Raw genomic sequence first — 23,588 nt, forward strand, 5'->3', positions numbered from 1 at the left:
TTCTACACAAAGACCCAAAAGAACACAAAAAGAATATTTTTGGGAGAAAATGAAACTTTACATTCACACAAAAAAATACCCAGAAAACATCCTGAATGAACAAACAGACTTCAAACATAAAAATACCTCGAAAATTTTATTACCATTATAAAATAAAACGATAAATTATGACGATAAACACAAAACAATAGAACAAAGTGACTGACTTTCCGCAAAATACAAATTCCATTGTAAACTGTAGCAGCGCTGGAGCCGAAGCTTTCAAGAGAGCTGTTAAAAGTAACTATACAACGTCACGTAAGTAAAAAGAAAACTTACAGATAACATGGTCGTATCATAATAAAATACAATCGACGTTTACGTTCCTAGATGTCGTATGGATCACGACGTACGAGCTAAGAGGTAAACATAAGATGTCACATGTAGATATAGACTAACATAGACGTAAGAACAACATAATACTTATTATAACGTCTTCACAAGTACCCCTGATAAAGACAAAACACTAAAACAAGCACGTCGTATAACTTGTGTCACTGTGAGTAAATAAGTAAATAGTGCAACGAAAAGCTTGAACTTAAAATATGTCGATCTTCGATCACATGCAAACTGCTGACCCACTGGAAACGAGACTGTCCCTCAATGTGTGTTCGTTTTAAAACAGTCCACGTTCTATGTGATTCAGAATTAATGTCCACGAAGGAATTACGTACTTATAACAAAAATAAATTTCACTTTTCTGTGATATTGCTGCGCCTATGTTTGTAAGAAGTACGATGCACTGTTCTTTCCGACATGCATGCGTGACCATTGCATGGAATTTTTTATAAACACGGGTAATCCTATATATCCGTTGATACAAGAATAGCGACTTTCCTCTCCATCAAATGTCTCACGTCTTCGGGAATTACAGAAAGTGTACGAGTGCACGTTAATGATACAAGGACGACAACACATGGAAGTTTGGGTCTGGCCGTGAAGCGTCCACTGATGGCCTAAATGGTTAAGATGACCGCTCGCGACTAGCGGGATATTCGAGCTCGAGTCCCATGCTGGCACAAATTTTCAAAACCGTCGTTCTATTAAACAGGGGGGAATTTCCCAGATTTGTAACTCTGAATACATTTCCCATATTTTGCAAAGACTTTGATCACAAACGAGGTTTTCAGAGAAATGCTTTGATTTTTTCCTTGACCGTTATAATGTTTTCTTCTCTGCCTTAGAGACTCTTGTTTAAAGTACTTAGGTGGTTAACGAAATCAGTGAGCAGTGTTATTTTTAATAGCCAGTCAGGGTCACAAAAATAATTCGCGTATCCATATTTAGAATTTTTGAAGAACATTAACAGTTCAGCTTCTAGTTCCAGAACTTGTGTCAATACCTCCCCTGTAGAAAGCCACTTGATCACTGTGTGACTACGGAGATACTGATGGAGCGAATCTATGTCTTTACAAATGATTTTAAAGCCTCGAGTTTGCAGGGCTTTACCATCAATAGTGTTCACAATCATGATCACATCTTTATGCGCATTATTTAAATAAGAAGATGAAACAGTGACCGCCAGAACATGTAGATGAAAAAGGCAGTGCGTCTATGAAATAATTTGGCATTATTGATTTTAATTTCTCAACGAAATCACTTTTATTGGCAGTCATATCTTTAGCACCATCACAAAAATGGCGATACACCTTGTCCAGAAAGTCTCGTAGTTGCGAGAGCGTTCTAAAAACGCGTCCTACAAACACTGGCCAGTGGTATTCACTGGCCGCGCGGGATTAGCCGAGCGGTCTGACGGCGCTGCAGTCATGGACTGTGCGGCTGGTCCCGGCGGAGGTTCGAGTCCTCCCTCGGGCATGGGTGTGTGTGTTTGTCCTTAGGATAATTTAGGTTAAGTAGTGTTTAAGCTTAGGGACTGATGACCTTAGCAGTTAAGTCCCATAAGATTTCACACACATTTGAACATTTGAACAGTATTCACAGGAAGAGATTTGCACAATAAAAGGTCTCTTATCATGCTTTCATCTGTTCCAAAATCGAGCAGGGTGGTGCTCTGGGTAGTACACTGAACTCGCATTCGGGAGGACAACGGTTCAAATACGCGAACCGGTCATACAGATTTAGGATTCCGTGAGTTCCCTATACCGCTCCAGGAAAATACAGGGATGGTTCCATATGAAAGAGCATGATAGGTTTTTTTCACCATCTTTGACACAACCCGAGGCTGTCCTCCGTCTCTAACGACCTCGATGTCAACGGAACGTTAAACCCAAGCTTCTTTCCTTCCTTCCTTCTGCTTCAAAGCACACGAATACCATAAAGTGCCCACAATCAGTAACATGAGTATGTTCATTAAACTAATATTGTTCTCGAATGTCGACGTTCAGTAGTATTATCAGGAAGTGATATTTTTTTTTTTTTGTTCTTTGCCACCTGCATACCTAACATAGTGTCAACTATATACAGAGCTATGACACTATCTCGTTGAGACTGGATAACTAACTGGATGCCTGAAGGCGAATAAAAATATTGTAAAATTGGAAGAAACAAATACATAACCACAAAGCGTGTTTATATGACCAATATATATGCTGGTGTCCAAAATTAAAGCAACAAACGCTATTTCCCCGTCCTGTGTCTAATTCACGATATAATCATTCAGACTGTCAACCAAATGTTCGTACGATCGCGTACTGCACGGAAGATGGCAATCCGGTTACTGGACAGTCACACCAGCGGTGACGTAGGGCACCTGTGAAACAAGATTGTATTTGCTGGGTAGCCCCACATCCACAATCGCTGTATACACAGTCACAGACGTTGCAGTATGGCACAGAGAACATGCTTACCAGACTCTCTGCGGTGGAGGACGGAGAAAGAGAGGAACACAGTCACAAACGGATTTGACCCAATCGCTTTGTGTGAATCGTTCTGTAGTTTCTCGGATATGGCGACAATGTATGGAGACTGAAACTGCATCCCAAAGACAGGACAGAGCTGTCCAAATGAACTTCAGAAGAGAGGACGGTAATTTGGCTGTAAGGGCACGACAGTACCGCGTTAGTACTTCACGGCAAGTGGTGTATGAGCTCTCAGCCTCCATGGACGTGTCGTATCGAGCCAGACGGTGTGCAGAAGGCTTCAGCAGAGTGCCCTTTACTGTCGGAGATTGGCTGGAAGTGTACCTCTGAACGTCTAAAGGAGAGTCATCAACATGCCACCTGGCGGTCGAACAATGAGCCAATGTAGATTTCAAATATGAGTCCCAATTTAGTCTGGAAGGTGATTCCCGATGGATTAGCATCTGAACTTGGAACACGATTTTGGGACCCAAACATTGGGGAAAGAGGCCGATATCTAGGAAGATCCTCCATGATGTCAGCAGGGATTATGTTGACCACCCGAACACCTCTTCATAAAACTGTATGGTTAAATCGACTAGGTGTATCTGCTGCCAGGCAGCGTGACTAGAGCTTCGAACCTCATATGCGGTTGTTCCGAGGTTCTGTTTGTCCAGACTTTGTACTGAAGGACGATTATTCTCGACCTCATAGAGTATGGGTGGTTGAAGTTTTCTTTAAAATGGAAGATAAAGCATGCATGGCGTTATTGCCTCAACATGAGACTGATGACATCATTCACAGCATACCCCGTCGTTGTCAGACCTTTATTGCTGCCAGAGGTAGTCACACCCCATACTGAGCACATTAACCAGTTGTCAGAATCTGTGTGCAAATCCGTTAAGTTGGAAAAAACGAAGAATGTTTCTGTCTACCGTTATGCATATTCTGTATTCTTTACATTGTCTCTACTTTACTAGCGCCTGTTTAAACTGTTTTGTTGCAAAATGAAAGCAATCTTGGACGTTTGCTACTTTAATTTGGGACTCACACACACATACATACAGCACACCCACACACACAAAAACACACACACACACGCACACACCACTCCCCACTGAGCGCTGCAACTACTTTCCACAGTGCAGTTGATTTCTTCGTCAGTATACTATCAATACAAAAAAATTGGAATACGTCGCCTTTGAATCACTGACATAGAATTTTCTAGAGTGTCGCCAGAATGTTTTTAGTCGAAAAGGCTTCACTTATTCAAAATGCTTGAAAAATTCTACTTTAAATGATTAATCCTAATGTTTAGAAAACGCTCTCATCGCACTGGAGCACCTACGCAAATAATCATCCTTCCATTAAGTTCAAACTTTGAATAATTCTTATTTCTTTTTGTAGAACAGTCGCTTGACGTCTGACCCTCCATTCTTTTTACTGCGGTTTGGGGAAATAGTCTGCATCGCCGGTCACTCCTCCTTTGATCATCCTCTGGCGCCTGTGGCCTGGATCGTGTTCCGAGCACCAGACTCCAGACCCTCTCCCCCTAACTAAGAGTCTACAATAAACAGCTGTCTGCCTGTCCGAATAAACCACACCTCTGTCAGCGTGTTCCCCCAATGTGCGCGACCGTTTGCTCGACATCTCTTGACGGCTCCTTGACAGAATAAACTTCTCGTCCCGACGTCCATAAACAAACAGGGTCTCAAGTCTACCTAACACACTAGCAGAACATGCCCTCCGAAAACGTCTGCTCAGCTTCGGAAGAGGATATCTACAAGAATCACTGTCTATTGCAGCGTTCACGGAATAAATGCTCTACGCTACTCAGTAAATATATCTACATAGCCAAAAAAATTTCCCGTCATTACTACCTTCACGTTTTGAAGTGACACAATAAGATTTCAGACAATATAATTTACTTCAAACAGAATCACTGACAGTTTTTCCTAAAATCCTGTTTTATTAAATAATTCCCGATTTCATAAAATATTATGAGTCAGTGTAGCTTGCGATTGTACGTTCATAAGTTTTCGAAGCTCGAATCAATTACCATAAAATTCCTCTGAGCCGAAGATCCCCGGCTCATGATGCGAAGTGGTGTTAGAACCTTTCAGTCATGTTTGCAAGTAGCCGTTGTCAGAGTATGTAATACTGCGCATAGATGATACAGATCTGTTTGCATGTTCAGGAACAACGTCTAAAAGCTCATTTGCTTTTTAATACTACAGTAGACTTCTATTATTATTGTTTTCAATGCCTACTTATAGATACGAAAAAGAAACTCAGAGCAAATGTATTCCATGAGAGTAACAGAAGAAGCGGAAGTGAATTTTTACATTTTCAATACCAAAGCGTATTTTTTTACATTTGTTTGTTTCCTTATTCAACAGGACCACAGTAACATTGTTATTATTGTTGAACAAGTTGTTGTATATCTTGAATAGTAATTAAATACATAGAACAGTTATAAAAGATTAACTGTTCACGATTACAGTTGTAATTCATCAGTAATTCACTTTTTGTGAGAGATGAACCCGTCACTAATTGCTATGAATCAGCTCGGAAGCGCATGAATATCATTTTTCTGTGTTGTGGTCACTAAATTTACAGACCAACGCATATGGACCACAAGAAACTTTCTGAAAGAAATGATGTGCTGCAATGCCAACTTTCGACCTTAAAGAACTGATGATCACAAACCACTTCCAGAAGGTTTAGAAATAAGTGATTGTAATGGTTTTAGTGGAAAGTATGCACGTTTTTTGTGATTCACGGTTCAGGCACATGACACAGTATACAGCAACGGCAATATGTGCGCTTCACAAGTGGAAGCCTAAACAACGTTTCACAAGTTACGAAAATACTTTCAAAAAAATGGCTCTGAGCACTATGGGACTTAACATCGGAGGTTATCAGTCCCATAGAACTTAGAACAACTTAAACCTAACTAACCTAAGGACATCATACACATCCACGCCCGAGGCAGGATTCGAACCTGCGATCGTAGCAGCAGCGCGGTTCCGGACTGAAGCGCCTAGAACCGCCCGGCCACACTGGCCGGCGAAAATACTTCCCGATTTTAACAAAATGTTTCATGGGAACTTCTCAGTTACGCTTCATACATTCTCATACACATTCATTTACCAGTTGCCAGGGCAAGATGTCGGCAAGCAGTTGTTCTAGTCACGCATTTTCCACTGCAGCTGTGCGGTGTCGATCATCGAAATCGTGCTGTCTCTACACGGCAAAATATACATTTTCTTTTTGATTGTCTGATCACATTAACAAAACGTACGGTGTTCACATTATAGTAAGCCCGGGAGTGCAATGTGAGTCTCTACACATTTTCCCGCGAACAAACCACTTTTTACCAACTACACCTACACCACATACTGCGCTGTATTTATCATGGCCGCCCACCAATTACATTACATATACGCCGACTCTCTGACAAAGCTACAAACGCGGTGTTAACACCCAGCGGATTTCGAGTGAGGATCCGTTACTTCTAATATTCAAATATAAGTCTACACTGAAAAGATAGCTTTAAAAAATGGAAAGAAAACCAGCGTCTCAGTGCAATATGGAAGTATGTTCAAAAGTGTGTTGCTTGCTGACATCACAGAATGAACTGAAAGTCCATGAACACTATGCATAACGACTCAATGTATTTTAATTTCCTGTATCATCCAGTTACTGGACAAGATCCTCCAATACGGCAGTCTCAGGTAGCACCTGAAGAAGGCAACAAGTTACGTGGCCGAAATATTGTGCCAGAGCGACACAAACATCCGGCAGTAGACCCGATTATTCCACATGTCAAGATCTCGCCGGGAAAGCCTGAAGAGTTACACAAGAAAAAAAATGTTTAAATGTGTGTGAAATCTTATGGGACTTAACTGCTAAGGTCATCAGTCCCGAAGCTTACACACTACTTAACCTAAATTGTCCTAATGACAAATACACACACCCTTGCCCGAAGGAGGACTCGAACCTCCGCCGGGACCAGCCGCACAGTCCATGACTGCAGCGCCTCAGACCGCTCGGCTAATCCCGCGCGGCGGTTACACAAGACTAACATTAATTTTACACAGAATGAAACTTGCATACTCGAAAAAGGCCTAAAGCACAATGTCATGCCCAACTTGTCAGACAAAAATGTAATAGAAAAGATGCTTTGTCGACCTAAAAACTGGTCTTTATTGTATGAAAATGGATAATTCATGTCAAACTAGAATTGCCTTCGACTTAGGTAACATTCTCAGTAAAAACATCGTCTGGTTTCAAAATGTTACACATAACGATTGGAAATTGGTTAAATCTATCAATAATAAACTTAACAGAAACTGATGCTTTAATAACTGACGAAGGTTGCTCTTTGGTTATTGCCTACAATTCTGAATATATTTCCAAAACGTTAGCTTTCATTTGCAACGAAAGGCCCACTATCAGTGACGCAAAATGTGTAATCAAACCTTTCCATAAGAAAATTCTTATCAATATGAACCCTCAGCCCCCCAAAACTTCGTTATCAATCCAAAAATCACGTACCTAATCATCCGATTTCTAATAGTATAAATAGCCAAATGAATTAGCCAAATTTCTGCATGAAACTCTAAAAAAAATCATTTGTTTTCGGGAACAATTATTCCACTCCCAATAGTCCATAAAATAAGAAATTTAGAATGCAGTCCAGATACCAAACTGTTTTCACTAGACATCAAAAATCTATATACAAACGTTCCCGTACAAGATACGGTTACAATCGTAGAAAAAAAATTTACGTCCTTTCAAATAAGAACCTTCAGGTGAACAAAGCACTGACTTTATGAATATAATTACAGTCGTAGTCAAATACAACAATTCTGAATTTAATGAACAATTGTATCAGCAATCCGACGGTCTCACTATGGGAAATCCGTTAACTGGTATCCTTGCTGACATTTTCATTAACTCTCTAGAAGAAAAGTTCTTCAACTGTTTATCAGCTACAGCGCTAGGCGCCGGCAGTTGTGGCCGAACGGTTCCACGCGCTTCAGTTCTGAACCGCGCTGCTGCCACGGTCTGAGGTTCGATTCCTGCCTCGGGCACGGATTGTGTGATGTCCTTAGGTTAGTTAGGTTTAAGTAGTTCTAAGTCTAGGGGACTGGTGACCTCAGATGCTATGTCCCATAGTGCTCAGAGCCATTTGAACCATTTTTGAACAGCGCTAGGCATTATCTCCTATTTCTGATAAGTCGATGATATTTTAGTCATCTACAAAGGACCTGTTGATGGCATTGATCGTATTTTCAATCTCTTCAGTAAACTTCACGAGAAAATATCTTTCAGCAGCGAACTCGAAAACGAGGCCCGTCAATTGAATTTCCTTGACTTGACCCATACAGTGGAAGAAAACGAAATGTCATTTGATGTTTTTCGAAATGAAAGATAAACTGATCACATCGTACCTACGTCTTCTATGCACCCACAGTCTCATAAGAGTGCTTTCTTTCACTCTGCTATTCACAGAGCCACTTCTATTCCACTCTCAAAATAAAAATTCGAGGAAGAAATTAATTTAATCAAAACGATAGCAGTTAATTACGTATACGAACCTGCCATAGTGGATAACATCCTTAAAAAAATTGTTAATAGAGTTACTACACTCAGCACCTCTATCATTGAGTCCAACATAAAGAAGGTTTCTTCTATTCCATTCTTAGGGCCCAGCTCCGATCAGATTCAGCGCGTTCTTCGTAATAAATACAACTGTGATGTCGCCTTTTCAACCAATAATAGTTTGAAAAAACTTTTATTCATAATTTAAAATGACCTGTTCCGCTTTGAAAAACTCGGGTGTCTATAACATTCTCTGCAACACTGCTCTTCTTACTACATAGGACAAACAGGACCTTCCTTTACAGTCAAATACAAAGAACATCTACAGTCTGGAACCAAGCGATCGCTACGGTCACAGGTTCGAATCCTGCCTCGGGCATGGATATGTGTGATGTCCTTAGGTTAGTTAGGTTTAAGTAGTTCTAAGTTCTAGAGGACTGATGACCTCAGAAGTTAAGTCCCACAGTGCTCAGAGCCATTTGAACCATTTGAACAAAGAACATCTTTTAAGAGAAAATGGTACTAGCAACCAAACTACGTCTTTTGCCGACCACCTTCCGGTTACAGGTCACGCACCTAATGCTGGTCACAGTGTCAATATTTTGCTCATTGAGAAGAAAGGGCGTAGATTACATATTCTCAAAGAATTAGAAATTTCTAAACTTCTTCCTCCGAATGATGGCTTCGTTCTTTATGAGCAGCTAGAATAACGTAATAAAAGCTTCTTCCACGATATAAAGCGGTTACTTGATATTTCATTTCGTGTTCCCTCGTCCAGATACCGAAATATTTTTCTACCTAAGTAGATTAATAATTTTTGCTCGTAGAATTGTGTATATTGTCACGCAGAAGAAGGTGTTATTAGATGAATGACGAACACAAACTTCACTTAACGAAGGTTTATTCAGCACTTGCACATAATTAATTAACGATCTTGGGGCACCATGGTTTAATACAAGGTCTTCTACGATGAATTTGGCTACATCGAAAGCTTGGGTGTTTCTACTGCTTTTGCAATGGCATAGCGTGTCAGGTAATCAGTGCAAACAATAACCCATCTATTGCTACTCGCAGAGGAGGTCAATCCCAACACGCTTAAAGGCGTTTCGGCTGGTGGAATTGGTATGAGTCAGTCGGGTGGTTTCTGAGCATCTCCCTTTCTCCTCTGGCACTCTCGATAGTTCGATACATAGTGATGGTCATTCGTGAATAAACTTGGCCAGAAAAATCTCTTGCAGATCCTATGGTATGTCTTAATAAATCCTAAATGTCCGGCCTCTGGTGTGTCATGGAATTTCTGTAGAACATCTAAGCGCATGTGTTTAGGAATCACTGGTAGCCACCTCTTTCCAAAGGGATCAAAGTTTTTCTTGCAAAGTAATCCATTAACTACCTTAAATTGTCCTTTAATATCTTCTGACCGATTTAAGGCAAGCATAATTTGAGATATCATGGCCACCTTCTTCTTCTGAGCAGAGAGGTCCTGGAGTGCAGCGAGACAGTCACTATCTCAATCAAAGACTTGATGGTCTTGCGCAGGGTTTCTTGAGAGACAATCGACATCTTGGTGTTTTCTTCCACTTTTGTATACTGTGGTAATGTCATACTCTTGAAGACGTAGTGCCCACCTGGCGAGTTGTCCTGTTGGATCCTTAAGACCTATCAACCAACAAAGTGAATGATGGTCTTTAACAATTGTGAATGGCCTTCCATAGAGATACTGTCGAAATTTGCACATGGCTCAGGTCACAGCAACACATTCTCTTTCTGTAGTTGAGTAGTTTCTCTCTGGCTCTGAGCACTATGGGACTTAACTACTGTGGTCATCAGTCCCCTAGAACTTAGAACTACTTAAACCTAACTAACCTAAGGACATCACACACATCTATGCCCGAGGCAGGATTCGAACCTGCGACCGTAGCGGTCACGCGGTTCCAGACTGTAGCGCCTATAACCGCACGGCCACTCCGGCCGGCAGTTTCTCTCTGCTTTTGTAAGTGTCCTAGTAGCATAGTCTATAACCTTCTCTTTTCCACCCGAAATTTGCACCAGAACAGCACCGACCCCAAATCCACTGGCATCTGTATGTAGTTCTGTGTGAACTCTCTCATCATACAGACCAAGTACTGGGTCAGTCGTCAGAGCTTTTCGCACTACATCGAAAGAATCTTGTTGATCACTACCGCAGATAAATTTAGCATCGGATTTTAACAACTCTTGGAGTGGCTTGGCTTTGATACAAGTCTTTGATAAAACGGCGGTAACAAGAACATAATCCAAGGAAGCTTCTCACATCTCTAATCCTTTTGGGAATAGGAAATTCCGTTATAGATCTCACCTTTTCTGGGTCTGGTCGCACACATTCGTTTGATACAAGGTGTCCAAGTATTTTGATTTCTTTTGCTCCAAAGAGACACTTTCTTGGATTAAGTTTCAGTCCGCCTTGTTGGAGACACTTAAGTATGGCCCTCAGTCTTTTTATGTGTTCATAAAATGTCTCTCAAAACACATGCGTCTTGGAAGGATCTGCAGTTCTCGGCGACAGTTAACTATCCACAATTCACCGAATCCGTTCTTAAACGAGGCGACAGAAGCTGGGATGACCAAGTTATTTTTTGGTGGTATGTTTCTCTTAAATTCCACTAGAAGATCCAAGGTTGATGCATGGCATGACACGTGACAGTTACCTTTCTAGCGCTGACTGCAGGAATGATCACTTCATCCAGCACAGTCTCCACACACTGGATGCGCATCTTCCTATCCATAGTATCTCATCTCGTCTAGTATAATATTCGTGCGACCACAGTCTATAATTGACTGAGAAGCTTTCAAAAAGTACCATCCGAGAATGACGTCATGACTGCACTCTTGTAAGACGATGAATTCTAAGAGCTGTGTATGGCCACTTATACCCAACGAGTGGTACATCTTCCTGTAGGTTTTACATATTCCCCATTAGCCACCTTCAGCAGAGATATTTTGCTGTCGACGAATACGGTTTTCTGCAACTGGCGATGGTACTTCTCCGAAATGACTGAATATGATGCTCCAGAGTCCACAAGAGCTTGGGCTGGTCGGCCATCCATGAGGATATCGTCGTAGTTTTGTATCATTGTTGTAGTGATCGAGGGCGGAGAATTTTTCTTTTCGGCGGCCTCACCTCCAAGGAAGGTCGCATCCTTTAGTTTTGCAGGTTGCGGCGGCCAGGTGATCGGCTGGGGCTTCTAACGGTGATGGAGACCTTGAATGGCGTGTTGGGGAGCTTCCTCTCCAGCGGCTAGCTTGCGGGATGGTTGACGTACGTCGTCCTGCACCCACATCTTCCTGTTCATCTTCTTCGTCCCGGAGTTGATGTCGGCTAAGATCGGTCTGCTGACTTCTGCCGCGGGCTTCATCAAATATCCGCCATCTTTCTCGACAATAGCGCACCACATGTCCCGGTCGTCCACAGTGGAAACATACTGACTGGTTCCCCTGCGTCCTCCAGACATCAGTCTTCCTTGGTGACCAAACAGGTTCCTCATGCGGCATTGTAGGAACGTAACTCAGCCTGGGTCTCGACTTTTTCACCGCGTTAAAGCGAAATGAAGGAAGAGAGATTGGGTTCGATGTCTGTTCCACTTCCTCCCTTATGACCTCTTGAAGCGTCTCAGTTTTTTGCTCGCCGTGCAATCAAAGTGCCTTCTGAAATTCCTTTCTCACTATCTGACGAAGAACACTTGTGAAATTTGTTGCTTCCTCCATCACAGACATCGATACGCCGTTTGGAAGCCGTTAAAACTTCAAAAAATGTTCAAATGTGTGTGAAATCGTATGGGACTTAACTGCTAAGGTCATCAGTCCCGAAGCTTACACACTACTTAACCTAAATTATCCTAAGGACAAACACACACACCCATGCCCGAGGGAGGACTCGAACCTCCGCCGGGACCAGCCGCACAGTCAATGACTGCAGTGCCTCAGACCGCTCAGGTAATCCCGCGCGGCCGTTAAAACTTCTTGCGTGCAGTTCGTTTTTGATGCATTGTCTCGATAAACTGCCACTATTTTATGAAGTCGTCTGCTGTCGAAACCTCCTTCAGGAGTAGGGCTTGATACATGTCCTCAGCAACACCCTTCATGAGATGTGCAACCTTACCTTTCTCCTTCATTCTAGGATCCACTACTTTACACAGCTCCAAGACGCCTTGAAAATAGGAGCTGTAGTTTCTCCTGGACGCTGTGCCCCTGCACTTTAATTTATCTTCAGCCTTTCACTTCTGTCGTTTTGTGTCACCGAAATACTTGAGCAGTTCCGCCTGGAATACTTCCCGGCTTGTGAACTTCTTCTCGTTGTTCTCATACCATTGCTTGGCAGTGCCCTCCAAGTAGAAAAATTAGTTACTCAAACACATGGTGTCATCCCATTTCTTAAATTTGGCTATATGCTCATACACCTTCAGCCACTTGTTTGGATCTTGGCCATCGTCACCAGAGAACCCGGAATGATGTCTCATGTGGCGATAAACAGTTGCTGTCACCGTAACGTCCTCTTTTTCTTCTGTCTCCGATGGATTGCGATCCGTCGAATATGGCTGGAACTCGGGTTTCTCGCCACGTAACGGCAGCTCTGTCGTGGCCTGATGGGAGCCATTGTGTCGTCGATAATTTGCGCTATAACAAATTCCAATACCTATCGTCTCCACCAGAATAATTTCGCGTAAAATAAAGTGTAAGAAGATGAATTATGAACACTAACTTCACTTAACGAATGTTTTATTCAGCACTTGCACATACAAGAGCGCGGAGCGAACTGCCTCCGGCCAGAACACATACAGTATATATAAAGGGCTACAGAACATTCCAGTACAATGATTCTTGACATTTGTGGATACTTCTAGAATGTACTCGAACTGAATATAGAAAAGTGTACAGTCCAGAGGGGTTTGTAGCTCACGACCCTCTACACAACAGTTTACTATCATAACCACTACACCATGGAGCTACTCTCCTGCTGCTGCTGTGACAACATTAACTACATGTCATGTTATACCGTTTCTCTACTCGCTGATTTATTCAGCTCCCTTCGTATTTCTGTGATGGTGTTATCAGACTTTAAATTGTACATCTAAACTATTACGTAGACATATTGTTACCATTTCTGCTGCCGTCAGATAAGATATTGCCTCTTACTTCAAGTATTAAATAATGTTCATCACAATATTCGTCTGTCTATATTCTGAATGTTAAGTAGCATGTTTGTATTTGCGGCTACTAGATGGCACTTTTGGTGTAATGTTCATCTGCCCGCAATTGCTAGCGCGGGTGCCTCAGTCTGTTAATAGCACTCTTAGTAGTGGCCGAAACCTAGATCAAAAAGATTTCTGTTTTGCGACAGAGGACTGTTATTGCTTTAATTTTACTTTGTAACGGTCGCTGACAACGCAGCCATGTTTAAAATTTTAAAAACACCTGTGTGTAGCTGAAATCCATGAACACGGTAGAGCTGCACTAGTTACTGAATACTACGAAACAAGTGCTTAATCGTTTTTCCAACTCTGAAAAGGTATCAGAGTTATTATTTAAAATTCTTTGTACTGTGAAAGATTTGTTGACTGATTGGTTTCAAGAAAAGAGTCCAGATACGTACCTCACTCTTTAAAACATGAACCTTAAATCTCGTACTCAATCCCCTCAAGACACCTTAGCGCATAAAACATTCGAAAACACATTCTTTGAGAAAGTTTATACCTTTTGTTGAATGTTTAGTGGTACATGTAACATAAGAGGATGTAACTACGTTCCCCTTTTCCCATCGACAACGAATTCTAGACAAAGAGTGATAACAAAACGATATTTGACTACTCTTTTATTGAAAGTTCCTTTTTCCCTAGTCCTACAGCTGTACGGTTCAGAAATAGTCGTAAATGTAGTTTTGGTTAAATGGGTAGAACCGGGATTGCTAATGCTGTTCAATATGATGCCACTGGACTTAAAGATTGACAGTTCCATTTGTGGTGCTATTAGAAATTTTCAGCAAGACGTTTGGGAGTAAATTGCCGAAGAGTTTGCTATAAATGGTTCTTGAGCAGCACACTGCACTGCAATCATCTGATGAAGCTATAAACCACTCAACACTCATCTGCAGATGAGTAGACCAAATGTTTCGTAGGGTCCGCCACATACGGTCCGCAAAGGCACCCTGATCTTCTTCAAGAGAGGTAGGTTTGTGCCAGTATTAGATTCCGCCCTTTCCCATTTATTCACTATACACAGTACGCTACAGTAACGTTCAGCTTACCATTCACATCCTTCATAGCAATACAGCTTTGTACGAAGATAAGCGTGGCTTTCTGTCATCATCATTTCTTCATCGGGAAAAAGCAGTATTCGTATCAGTGAGGGCTAGGAGACTTTTTCTGCTAGAAAGAGCAAATAGGCAGTTGGCAGCACTTCACTAGACAGTGAATTGACATCATTTAGTTTACTTCGAGGACACAGAGAAATTGTGGGAAAAGTTTAAACAGTCTGTAAATTGTGCTCTGGACAAGTATGCGCCTAGTAAGAGGTTTATGGACGGAGAGAACCCCCCGTCGTTTAACAATGAAATTCGGGAAATGCACTCTCTGTTAAAAATGGAACGCAGAAACACCGACGGACAGAGACTGGTAGAGACTCAATAGTCTGTGAAAAGATACGCAAGTGAACTATACGACCACCACCTTAGCAGGAGTTCTGGACTGCAAGCAGAGAAAAATCTGGTCCTACGTAAAATCACTAAGCGGATCTAAGGCTTCTATCCAGTCACTCGTTGTCCAGTCTGATGTGGCAGTAGAAGATAGCAAAACAAAAACTTTAATTTTTAAATTTCGCGTTTAAGAAATCGTTCACGTAGCGAAATTGTACGAACATACTGTGTTTGACAGAATCCCACATGGACAATATAGTAATAAGCCACAAAGGAGCTACAGACATTGGCAGCGAGTGAGCACTGATTTAAATCAATGAGGAAAGTGGAAAATCTGTACCTGCCGGGATTTGAACCCGGGTCTCCTGCTTACTAGGTAGATCCTCTGACCGGTGCCATCCAGGCACAGTGGTTATCGCTCCCGTCACACCCAAATTTTCGAGTTATCCACAAGTACTAATGTTGTCCCCCTTGCCCATTATCCTAATTACTCGCGGCATTATGTCTGTTCCCGAAAGAGATCGAGTCTGTTGTGTAGCCGCACTGAAGAGATCATTGGCCTTAACTATACACATGTGGTATCTTTTCTTCCGGACGTGTCTGAAAGAACAGAGCCCACTGTAATGCAGCAGCGACTATGAATTAGGACACAGAGGAATCACAGGCAGTGGCTGCGAGTAGGCATTGATTTAAATCAATGGGGAATGTCCGGATCGGTATTCCAATCCCGGGCCTTCTGCTTAACACGTAGACGCACCGACCACTTTATATATAGGATAAGGAGGAGTGTGTTTCAGACACGTACGCTCACCTTACAATTTTTACGTTTTTCATTTTCTTTTATTTTTCGAGACCTGTTCCCCCTCAGGCGTTGGCCCCTAACACCCATACTATCCTCAAAATCTGTCTAACCTACAAACAAAAACAATAATCTAATGCCACCGCCACTATCATACTGAAAGCTAACCAAGACGAATGTTTACCACTACTTCAGGTTCCGCCCACGAACAAAAATGAAAGACGCCTCCAATCGTTTTGCAAAAAGATGAGGGAGAAAAGGATGAGTAAAATACCTTTTTATTTTATTTGATCTTCCTTCCAGGGGTGTCCACAGCATATAGACGATGGGTTGTCGAGGTCATTGTCTCGTTCATTGAGTGTTGAACACCCTGTAATTACCGGTGATGTCTCTCATCTGTCCATCCTGTGCTATATCTTCAATCTTTTTTCACAGCCTGTACACCCCAATGCTCTGGAGATTGCGCAAACAGCGACCCCAAGTAATTAGGAAAGCGCGAACCATATAACGCCTTGCGCCGTAAAACTGTGCAGTTGCTGGTTAAACAGAGTGCCAAAAATCTAAATAATCACCAAGGTCCACACTGAAAAAGTATGACAGCGCCATACCTTTAACCCACAATGTGGCGTTATGTCACGTAGCAGGGAAATAAGTGACGTCAGGATGGATCAGTTCGGTGGGCTCTACGAGTGAGGAGCCAACACTCGGAAACTTTAACGCAAGGTCGACAGCGGCGCATATGGGGCAGAGAGGGTCCTCGGCATATGTATAGTGTATAAACTTTGTCGGATGAGATCGTTACTACATGCCACAGCGCCCTCGCCACAATGGGAAGGAAAGGCGAATGTATGTTATTCTACAGCCTCTTCCAGAGCATCGCTGGACGTCGGCGTTCAATCACATTAGCAGGCAGTGTCTGTTGAAAGCAGCGGAAGAAATCCTTGGTTCTACGCGCCCGCGTGGTTGGTAGAATGTGCAATAGACGACTCGTGCCGATCAGGTACGTGCGAATGTGACGCAGTGGCATCGCGATATATCCAATAGGAATCGGCGGTCAGGGGACAGTGGCGCTACCTCCTCAATCAGTTTGCCAGTGAAGGTGTCATCCGAAGCACGTACATCATCTGCAGAAAAAGAGCGCGTGCCCTATTTTGCACGTATATCATTCATTTGCTGCTCCCTGGTGTGGGCAACGTCAGTACCTCATAAAGAGTTTTCAACACCCTACCATCGCTGACGAAATGACCAAAACCGAATATGGCAGCCACTATAGTCGGCAGTGGGAGAACATGTATGTTATGATCAAGTTTCGGGGCTAGGTAGACGTTGACAAAATGTACCTGCATGATCAAGTCAAACGTTCTGAAGAGATGGAGACGAACCTGGGTGCGGATCATATGAAATAGTCTGCAATACGTAGCTGCTGCTGCTGCTGTGTCCTACACAGTTCCGTGGAAAGTCACTCCCAAACATTTCATCGTCGGTAGCCTGGTAACAGGCACCTCCGTGCTGATAGTCAGTCGTCTGCCCAAATCCATGCAGAACAACTTCTGTGGGTTGATACGGCTGTCAGGCACCTCGCCGTAGCACTCAAGCCACGTGATCACCGTACATACACCTCCTGCCGACCTCGTGAAGAATACTACATCATCCATGTAGGCAAAACAATTAAAATGCACATTGCAAAAGCGAATGCCCACCAAACGCTGACATACACGATGAAGTGCATGCTTGTGGGTGATGGCGAAGAGAAATGCTGACAGAGGGTAACATTGTCGCACCAAGCAGTAGTCATTGACTAGGACAATGGAACGGAGACCTTGGATAAGACAGAGAACCACAGTAGTCGACACTGGGGATAGGCCCACTTACTCCAAGACACTCTGCAAGAAATCGTGGTCAGCTCGGTCAAACGTGTGGTCTAGGTCAACCGCCAAGAGAGTGGCTTCTAAACAAGCCGACATGACCACCACCACATCTATACCAGGGCTTAACGCTGTATACATGTTACTGCCACCTCCCAAGCATGTTTGGTTGGCGTGAATGTCATCCTCAACAGTAGCAAGGAGGCCAGCACGAAGTATGCGTGTGAACAACTTGTAATCCGAGTTCACTAATATCAATTCCGGAAGTCTTGCAGTCTGCACCCTCTGTTGTATTTTGGTACAGGGTTACCATTCTCGCCAAAATTTCGGTGGAGGGGGGAGGGGAGAGGAACACGAATATCCGGATCCAGGAGATCGCTGCACATCTGCCCACAAACTTCTCCCCATCAGGCAAATAAGGTGCTATAAAATTCAAGTGAAAGACCGTCAACTCCGGGGGACTTGTTTCTCACATCCGACGACAAGGCCATACACAACAGGTCCAGCGTGGCTGTTTCCAAGGATGTGTTACCTCATTGCACGCTCTCCGAAGGTGACAGGTCGAACAGGGCGTCCTCAAAGTCAGTCCGTTGACTAGCCACACAGAGACTAGTAATAATCCGTGATGACACGGCACGTGGCGGTGTGTGTCACAGTCCGGTGCTCGTTCGCCGCAATAACTGCATCTTACATTGTCACCGTTCCCTGACGATGCGACAGCCAGAACCAGGTTCATCTGACATGGAATCTTGTCATTCTCACATGAACCCGTGTGCCTTCCCATCCGGGAGCTGCAGCAGCAGTCACGCCTGTGGTCAGTGCACGGCCGTTTGGCGCTCTGACGAAGGTGACTGCTATGCTAGTTTCCTCAAGATTGCGTAGAAAAACTCAGAGATCGATCGTTGCCAAGGAACCCCGTCTCGTCCATTCACCATGAGCGTATGACCAATAGCTGGTTTGGCACAGTGTGTCCATTGTTCTATCACGGAGTCATAGGAATAACGAGTGGTGGGACAAAACGGGCGTCACCACACACTGCCCTTTTGCCAAATTTATTCAAGGTGACGGATCCAAGACATCGGCAGTATATATGACTATGTCGCAGTGACATCTTTTGGAGGGAAAATAGATTAATTCGGCTACCTCCACTCACCTAACTCCAGCCCATCTGACTCCTCCCCTCCCCCCTATCCTGCCCCATCCTCCACCCTCCCTTCCCCTCCCTTCCCACATCATGAAATTGTTCGGAAAACGACACAGTTGGGACTGGGCTGCCAGATAGCATGGACGTAAGTCTTAATTTTGCGTACATTGTATATATAAACAAGCCCCTCTCTCCTCTCCTCCCCGCCCCATCGGGAAATTGGAGGGAAAAGGACTCAGTCTGTGCTGAGCTGCCTGATAGGGTGGACGTAAGTCTTTGTTTATTTAAACAGTTTGAATAGTCGTAAGCAGTAGCTCCATCCAGTGTTTCCACCTTTACTCTGGAGTCCAACTGATCTAGTTCACAACACCACCACCACCACTGGGAGCTATCGGTCCTCCACCCTCTCCCCTCCTCTGACGTAATACTAGATGGCAGTCTGGGGAAAATGGCGGGAAAAGGACTCAGTCTGTGTGTAGCTGCTGGATTGGCCGGATGGATGTAATCGTTTACTTTCAATAGATGAGATGTGTGTGGGGGAGAAAGAGGAGTTTAATGGGTATATTAGCTGTAATCGTACGGCTGAGCACTGCGTCGAGAGGCACCTCCACGGTGTTTGGAAAGCTGTGATATTTGGTGAAGACGAATAAACTTCATCAAGTAATGAAGATGGGATGGGGCTATGTTACTCTTCGTAACTCATACTAATAAATGCATGTTACGTAACTATAAGTAATTGGATAAAAGTCCACCCAGTTTTTCAAAGCGCAAGAGGCCAGACGTTCAATCTGATGAGAGTGCTCCCTGCCGCCAGAGGCCATGCACCGGCTCACAGCATTGCCACACAATGGCCGCAGAGGTGGCCGCGTGGTTCCTGTCACATTGGAAATGCCCGCAGCCTTCCTCCTTCCCATCCCCAGCGCACGTATATCCCTTGTTGCTGAACATGAGCTGCTTCAGGTGTTCAAGCAATGTGCGGAATACTGTCACATACATGACTTGGAGATGTCGCTAGAACTCAGTGTACCACTGTACAAAGAAAGTGAGAGAGCTTCGCAGACGACACAGGAATATTTAAACAAATTTCGATGTAATTACATGTTTATTTCGAGGAATACTACCACAGAACTTTAACACGGACTCTAAAAATAGATCGCGACACTCTTGTGAAATAGTCCCTTGAGACACTTCGCGCACTTTTGTGGGAAATACCCGTGTCTTTGAGAGAGAGCTGCTTCACGAATTACTAAATCATATTGAATACTTCTCTAAATACACTTCCAAAAAGATCAAAGCACAGTGGTTTGCTTCAATTTTGCGACGAATACCGCCAAACTTGAACAGAGACTCTAAAAGAAGATTGCAGCACGCTTATGAAACCTCGTGGTCTTCCTCCGCTACAAATTAGGTAAAATGTTTAACGCCTCAGTACATTTACAGATGTTGCTTTAAAGCATTTGTTTCAAAGACACTCGCTCACAAAACAGTGCACTGTCTTCCCGTGGAGTGGAAACACATTACTGCAAAATACTCGAAAAAAATGTATTGCGCGGCTATATTGTTTATAAATTGAAACTAAAATGAATGGGCACAAATACACTAGCTCAAATCTCTGAAGACGGTCCTACATCACGTAAAAAAGTATTGTTAAATACGTTGTCACAGTAGTTTGCTTACCGAGGCACGGTCGTAGATCGCGTCTCGAAAAGCACCGGCGCTTCAGGCAGCGGCCGCAGCTCACCACAGAGTGAAGTGCCGACCGGAAGCGGGGTTTCCCGGCAGGGTCCACAAGCACGCGAAAACTGTGACTGGACAGACCACACCAACTTGTCCTGTGTGCTCAGACCACCCATTCCTCAGAAGGTGGGGATGAAATGCTGCGCTCCTATTGGCTCCTGAAGATACTGCTCAAGGCTTTCCATTAACTACCCCTCCTGAGTGGTTGCTGCGAGATCATTGTATCTATATAGATCCTACACCATCCATTTCCGGTCTCATTCTGCCAGTGTTAGTTCGCCAGTGTGGTTGTTCTTTTATATTTATGTGTCAGTCCATTTGTCTTTGAAGATGAAGCGTTCAACCACATCAAATACGATCAACGTAAGTGGCAAACAGTATAGACTTGTACAAGAATAATATGAACTGTCACATAAGTAAATGATTTGTTTTTGTAAATATATGGTTATGTTGTTGAAAGTAGAAAAAATGGTGTTTTAAAAAATTCTCGCAGATAATTCAGTGTTTTTTTTTCCTTGTTTTACGGCTCAGCTTCAGCATTTTATCCTATATTTCGAGGGTAGACGCGATGAGGAGGAGGAAGAGGAGGAGGAGGAAAGCCTGCAATTGGAGCTGTCAAGTGAGTATTAAAATTAATTCATGATATATTAGAGTAATTTGGTTTTTTCTTTTAGTTTTGTTGACTTATTTCTTATTTCATACTTGTACTTGTTACAGCTCACATGGTGAAAATGCAGGTCGAGCTGAAGGCAATGCCGTAGGTTGCAAATGTGCCACAGGCGTATGCTGTGAAACAGCCTAGAGTAGGGAAATACAGCGCCAACACTCGCATAAGTACAGGAAAAAAAGTAACATGTATGTAGAACTAGCTATGTAATTCAAATGACAAAATTTGTTTCGTCTTACTTTTTTTATATGAACCCACTGCCATTTGACAATACTTATTTAATTACGACTCACTTTCGGCCCTTAATGCCGTTTTTAAAGGGATTGGGTTTATGTCATTAAGATATATTGCAGGACATTAAGTTCAAAATTGGCCATAAATTACGAAAAATAAATTTCGTCTCACTACAGCAACAAGTCTAAAGAGGCTAGACCTCCTAGCCAGGCAGCTGGAGGCTACTCGCCAACGGCAGCAGCAGTCTCTGGCACCCAGTGAAACAGCAGAGCTGTTCTGTAAGCGGAAAAAAATTATAATTTTGGTTTCTTCTGTCTCTAGTATATAAGGCTACTCTTCTTCTTCTTCTCCAGCAAATCTGTGTATGTATCTTTTTGATGTTGTAGACGAGATGCATCAGAGATGCCATATCGATTCTCACGAGGCTGAGATACCTGTATGGGTCAAGTAAATGGCCATAGATGAAGAGCCCTTTTAAAAGATTAGTTTCCTGAAGGGGTAGTGGAGATACTTAACAATAGCAATGAAATGTTCACGCCGTAGACCCAGAGCGTGAAAGGTAATTACTCGCTCTACTTACAAATAATCAGTGATCCTCCTCTCTTTTTTTGTTATACTGCAGCAGATGCGTCAGGGAACCAATGCACGCATTACGACGTGGCTCGGATACCAGGGGCGTGCTTCGCCAGCAAGGGCGCCGCTAGTCGCCGCGCTGGAAGTCGCTGCCGCCACCGCCGCCCCCGCTGCGGCAGCTACAGCCACCCCAGTACCGCATCTCAGGGTCGAGCAAGGGGCTACCACACCTCTGACTACCGGTTCAGGCCTACAGCAGCAGAGCATCGGCCACCGTCGCCAAGGCCAAGCTGTCCCCATTGGCCTGAAGTGGTAGTGCCACCACACCCTCCCTCTCAGGTTTGCGAGAGTCATCGCCGGCAACGGAAAGCATGTGTGGCTTGGCACACACCCCTGCGAATCTCACCGACTCCATTATCGACAGGGTGAATATCATCAACCTGTAGCAGATAGGGAAGATCCTGTGGGTGGCGTCAGTTCATCTCCCATCGTTTTAGTGAAGGGCCTCAGGTCAGTGACACTGTACTACCGTTAGAATTTTCTGTGATTGCAGACGCCTTTGAGCAGCGAATCTCGTTCTTAAGGATCGACAATCCAGCAAGAGGGTACTTTCAACTGGTCGGGTTTCTAAGAGCGTGCCTTCCTACTGTGGAAACGGATCTCTTCAAAGTAGTCAATGATTCCGCCATTAAATACAGTGTGGTGCTCTGCGACGAACTGTTGCCTCTGGCACTGAAGACATACGTCTTCATTATCTTTGGGGGAAAATGACAAATCAGAACATGTCAATCACCGAGGAGTTTCGCAAATCCACCGTGAGTGCTATACTGGCCCGATCTTACGAGATGGAAGTGACAGGGTCAGTGAAAGCACTCAGCCGAATACTACACCTGGACATCCATAAGCATGTCTATGATCCGGGAAATTAAGAGTCTAGTTATAGGGTCTGAGGATATAGCTAATAAGACGGGATGCATTAATGTAGGAAACAGAAAGCACCAGGTTTGTTTTCCATGGTCAATCATGGTTTGCGAAAGAAATTACTATTACATAAATCATTCGGAGCGTCCCAGTACATACCATGTTGGCAATAATATCCGTGGGAGTTACAACTTTGATGGTATTGAGTTCCCAGTCAAGAACCAGGACATACATAAATTTGAGGTGCAGAATACTGGAATATCGGTTTATGTTTATGGCCTGGAAAAGAAAAGCAAGTCAGATGAATAGGACACCAATATTGAAGTCGGCCCTCTCCATTTCTCAAAATTAACAAGTCAGCGTGAGATTTCTGTAAACATGATACTCTTCTCCGGAGCTGATAATTCTATGTTTCGATCAAAGATCCTTCTCGCCTCCCAGGAGAGTAAACATCAGGGTAAACAGCATTTTTGCTTAAGGGGGTTCAAATGGCTCTGAGCACTATGGGACTTAACATCTATGGTCATCAGTCCC

Source organism: Schistocerca piceifrons, chromosome 1 (genome assembly GCF_021461385.2).
Source record: "Schistocerca piceifrons isolate TAMUIC-IGC-003096 chromosome 1, iqSchPice1.1, whole genome shotgun sequence".
In the NCBI taxonomy this organism is placed as follows: domain Eukaryota; kingdom Metazoa; phylum Arthropoda; class Insecta; order Orthoptera; family Acrididae; genus Schistocerca; species Schistocerca piceifrons.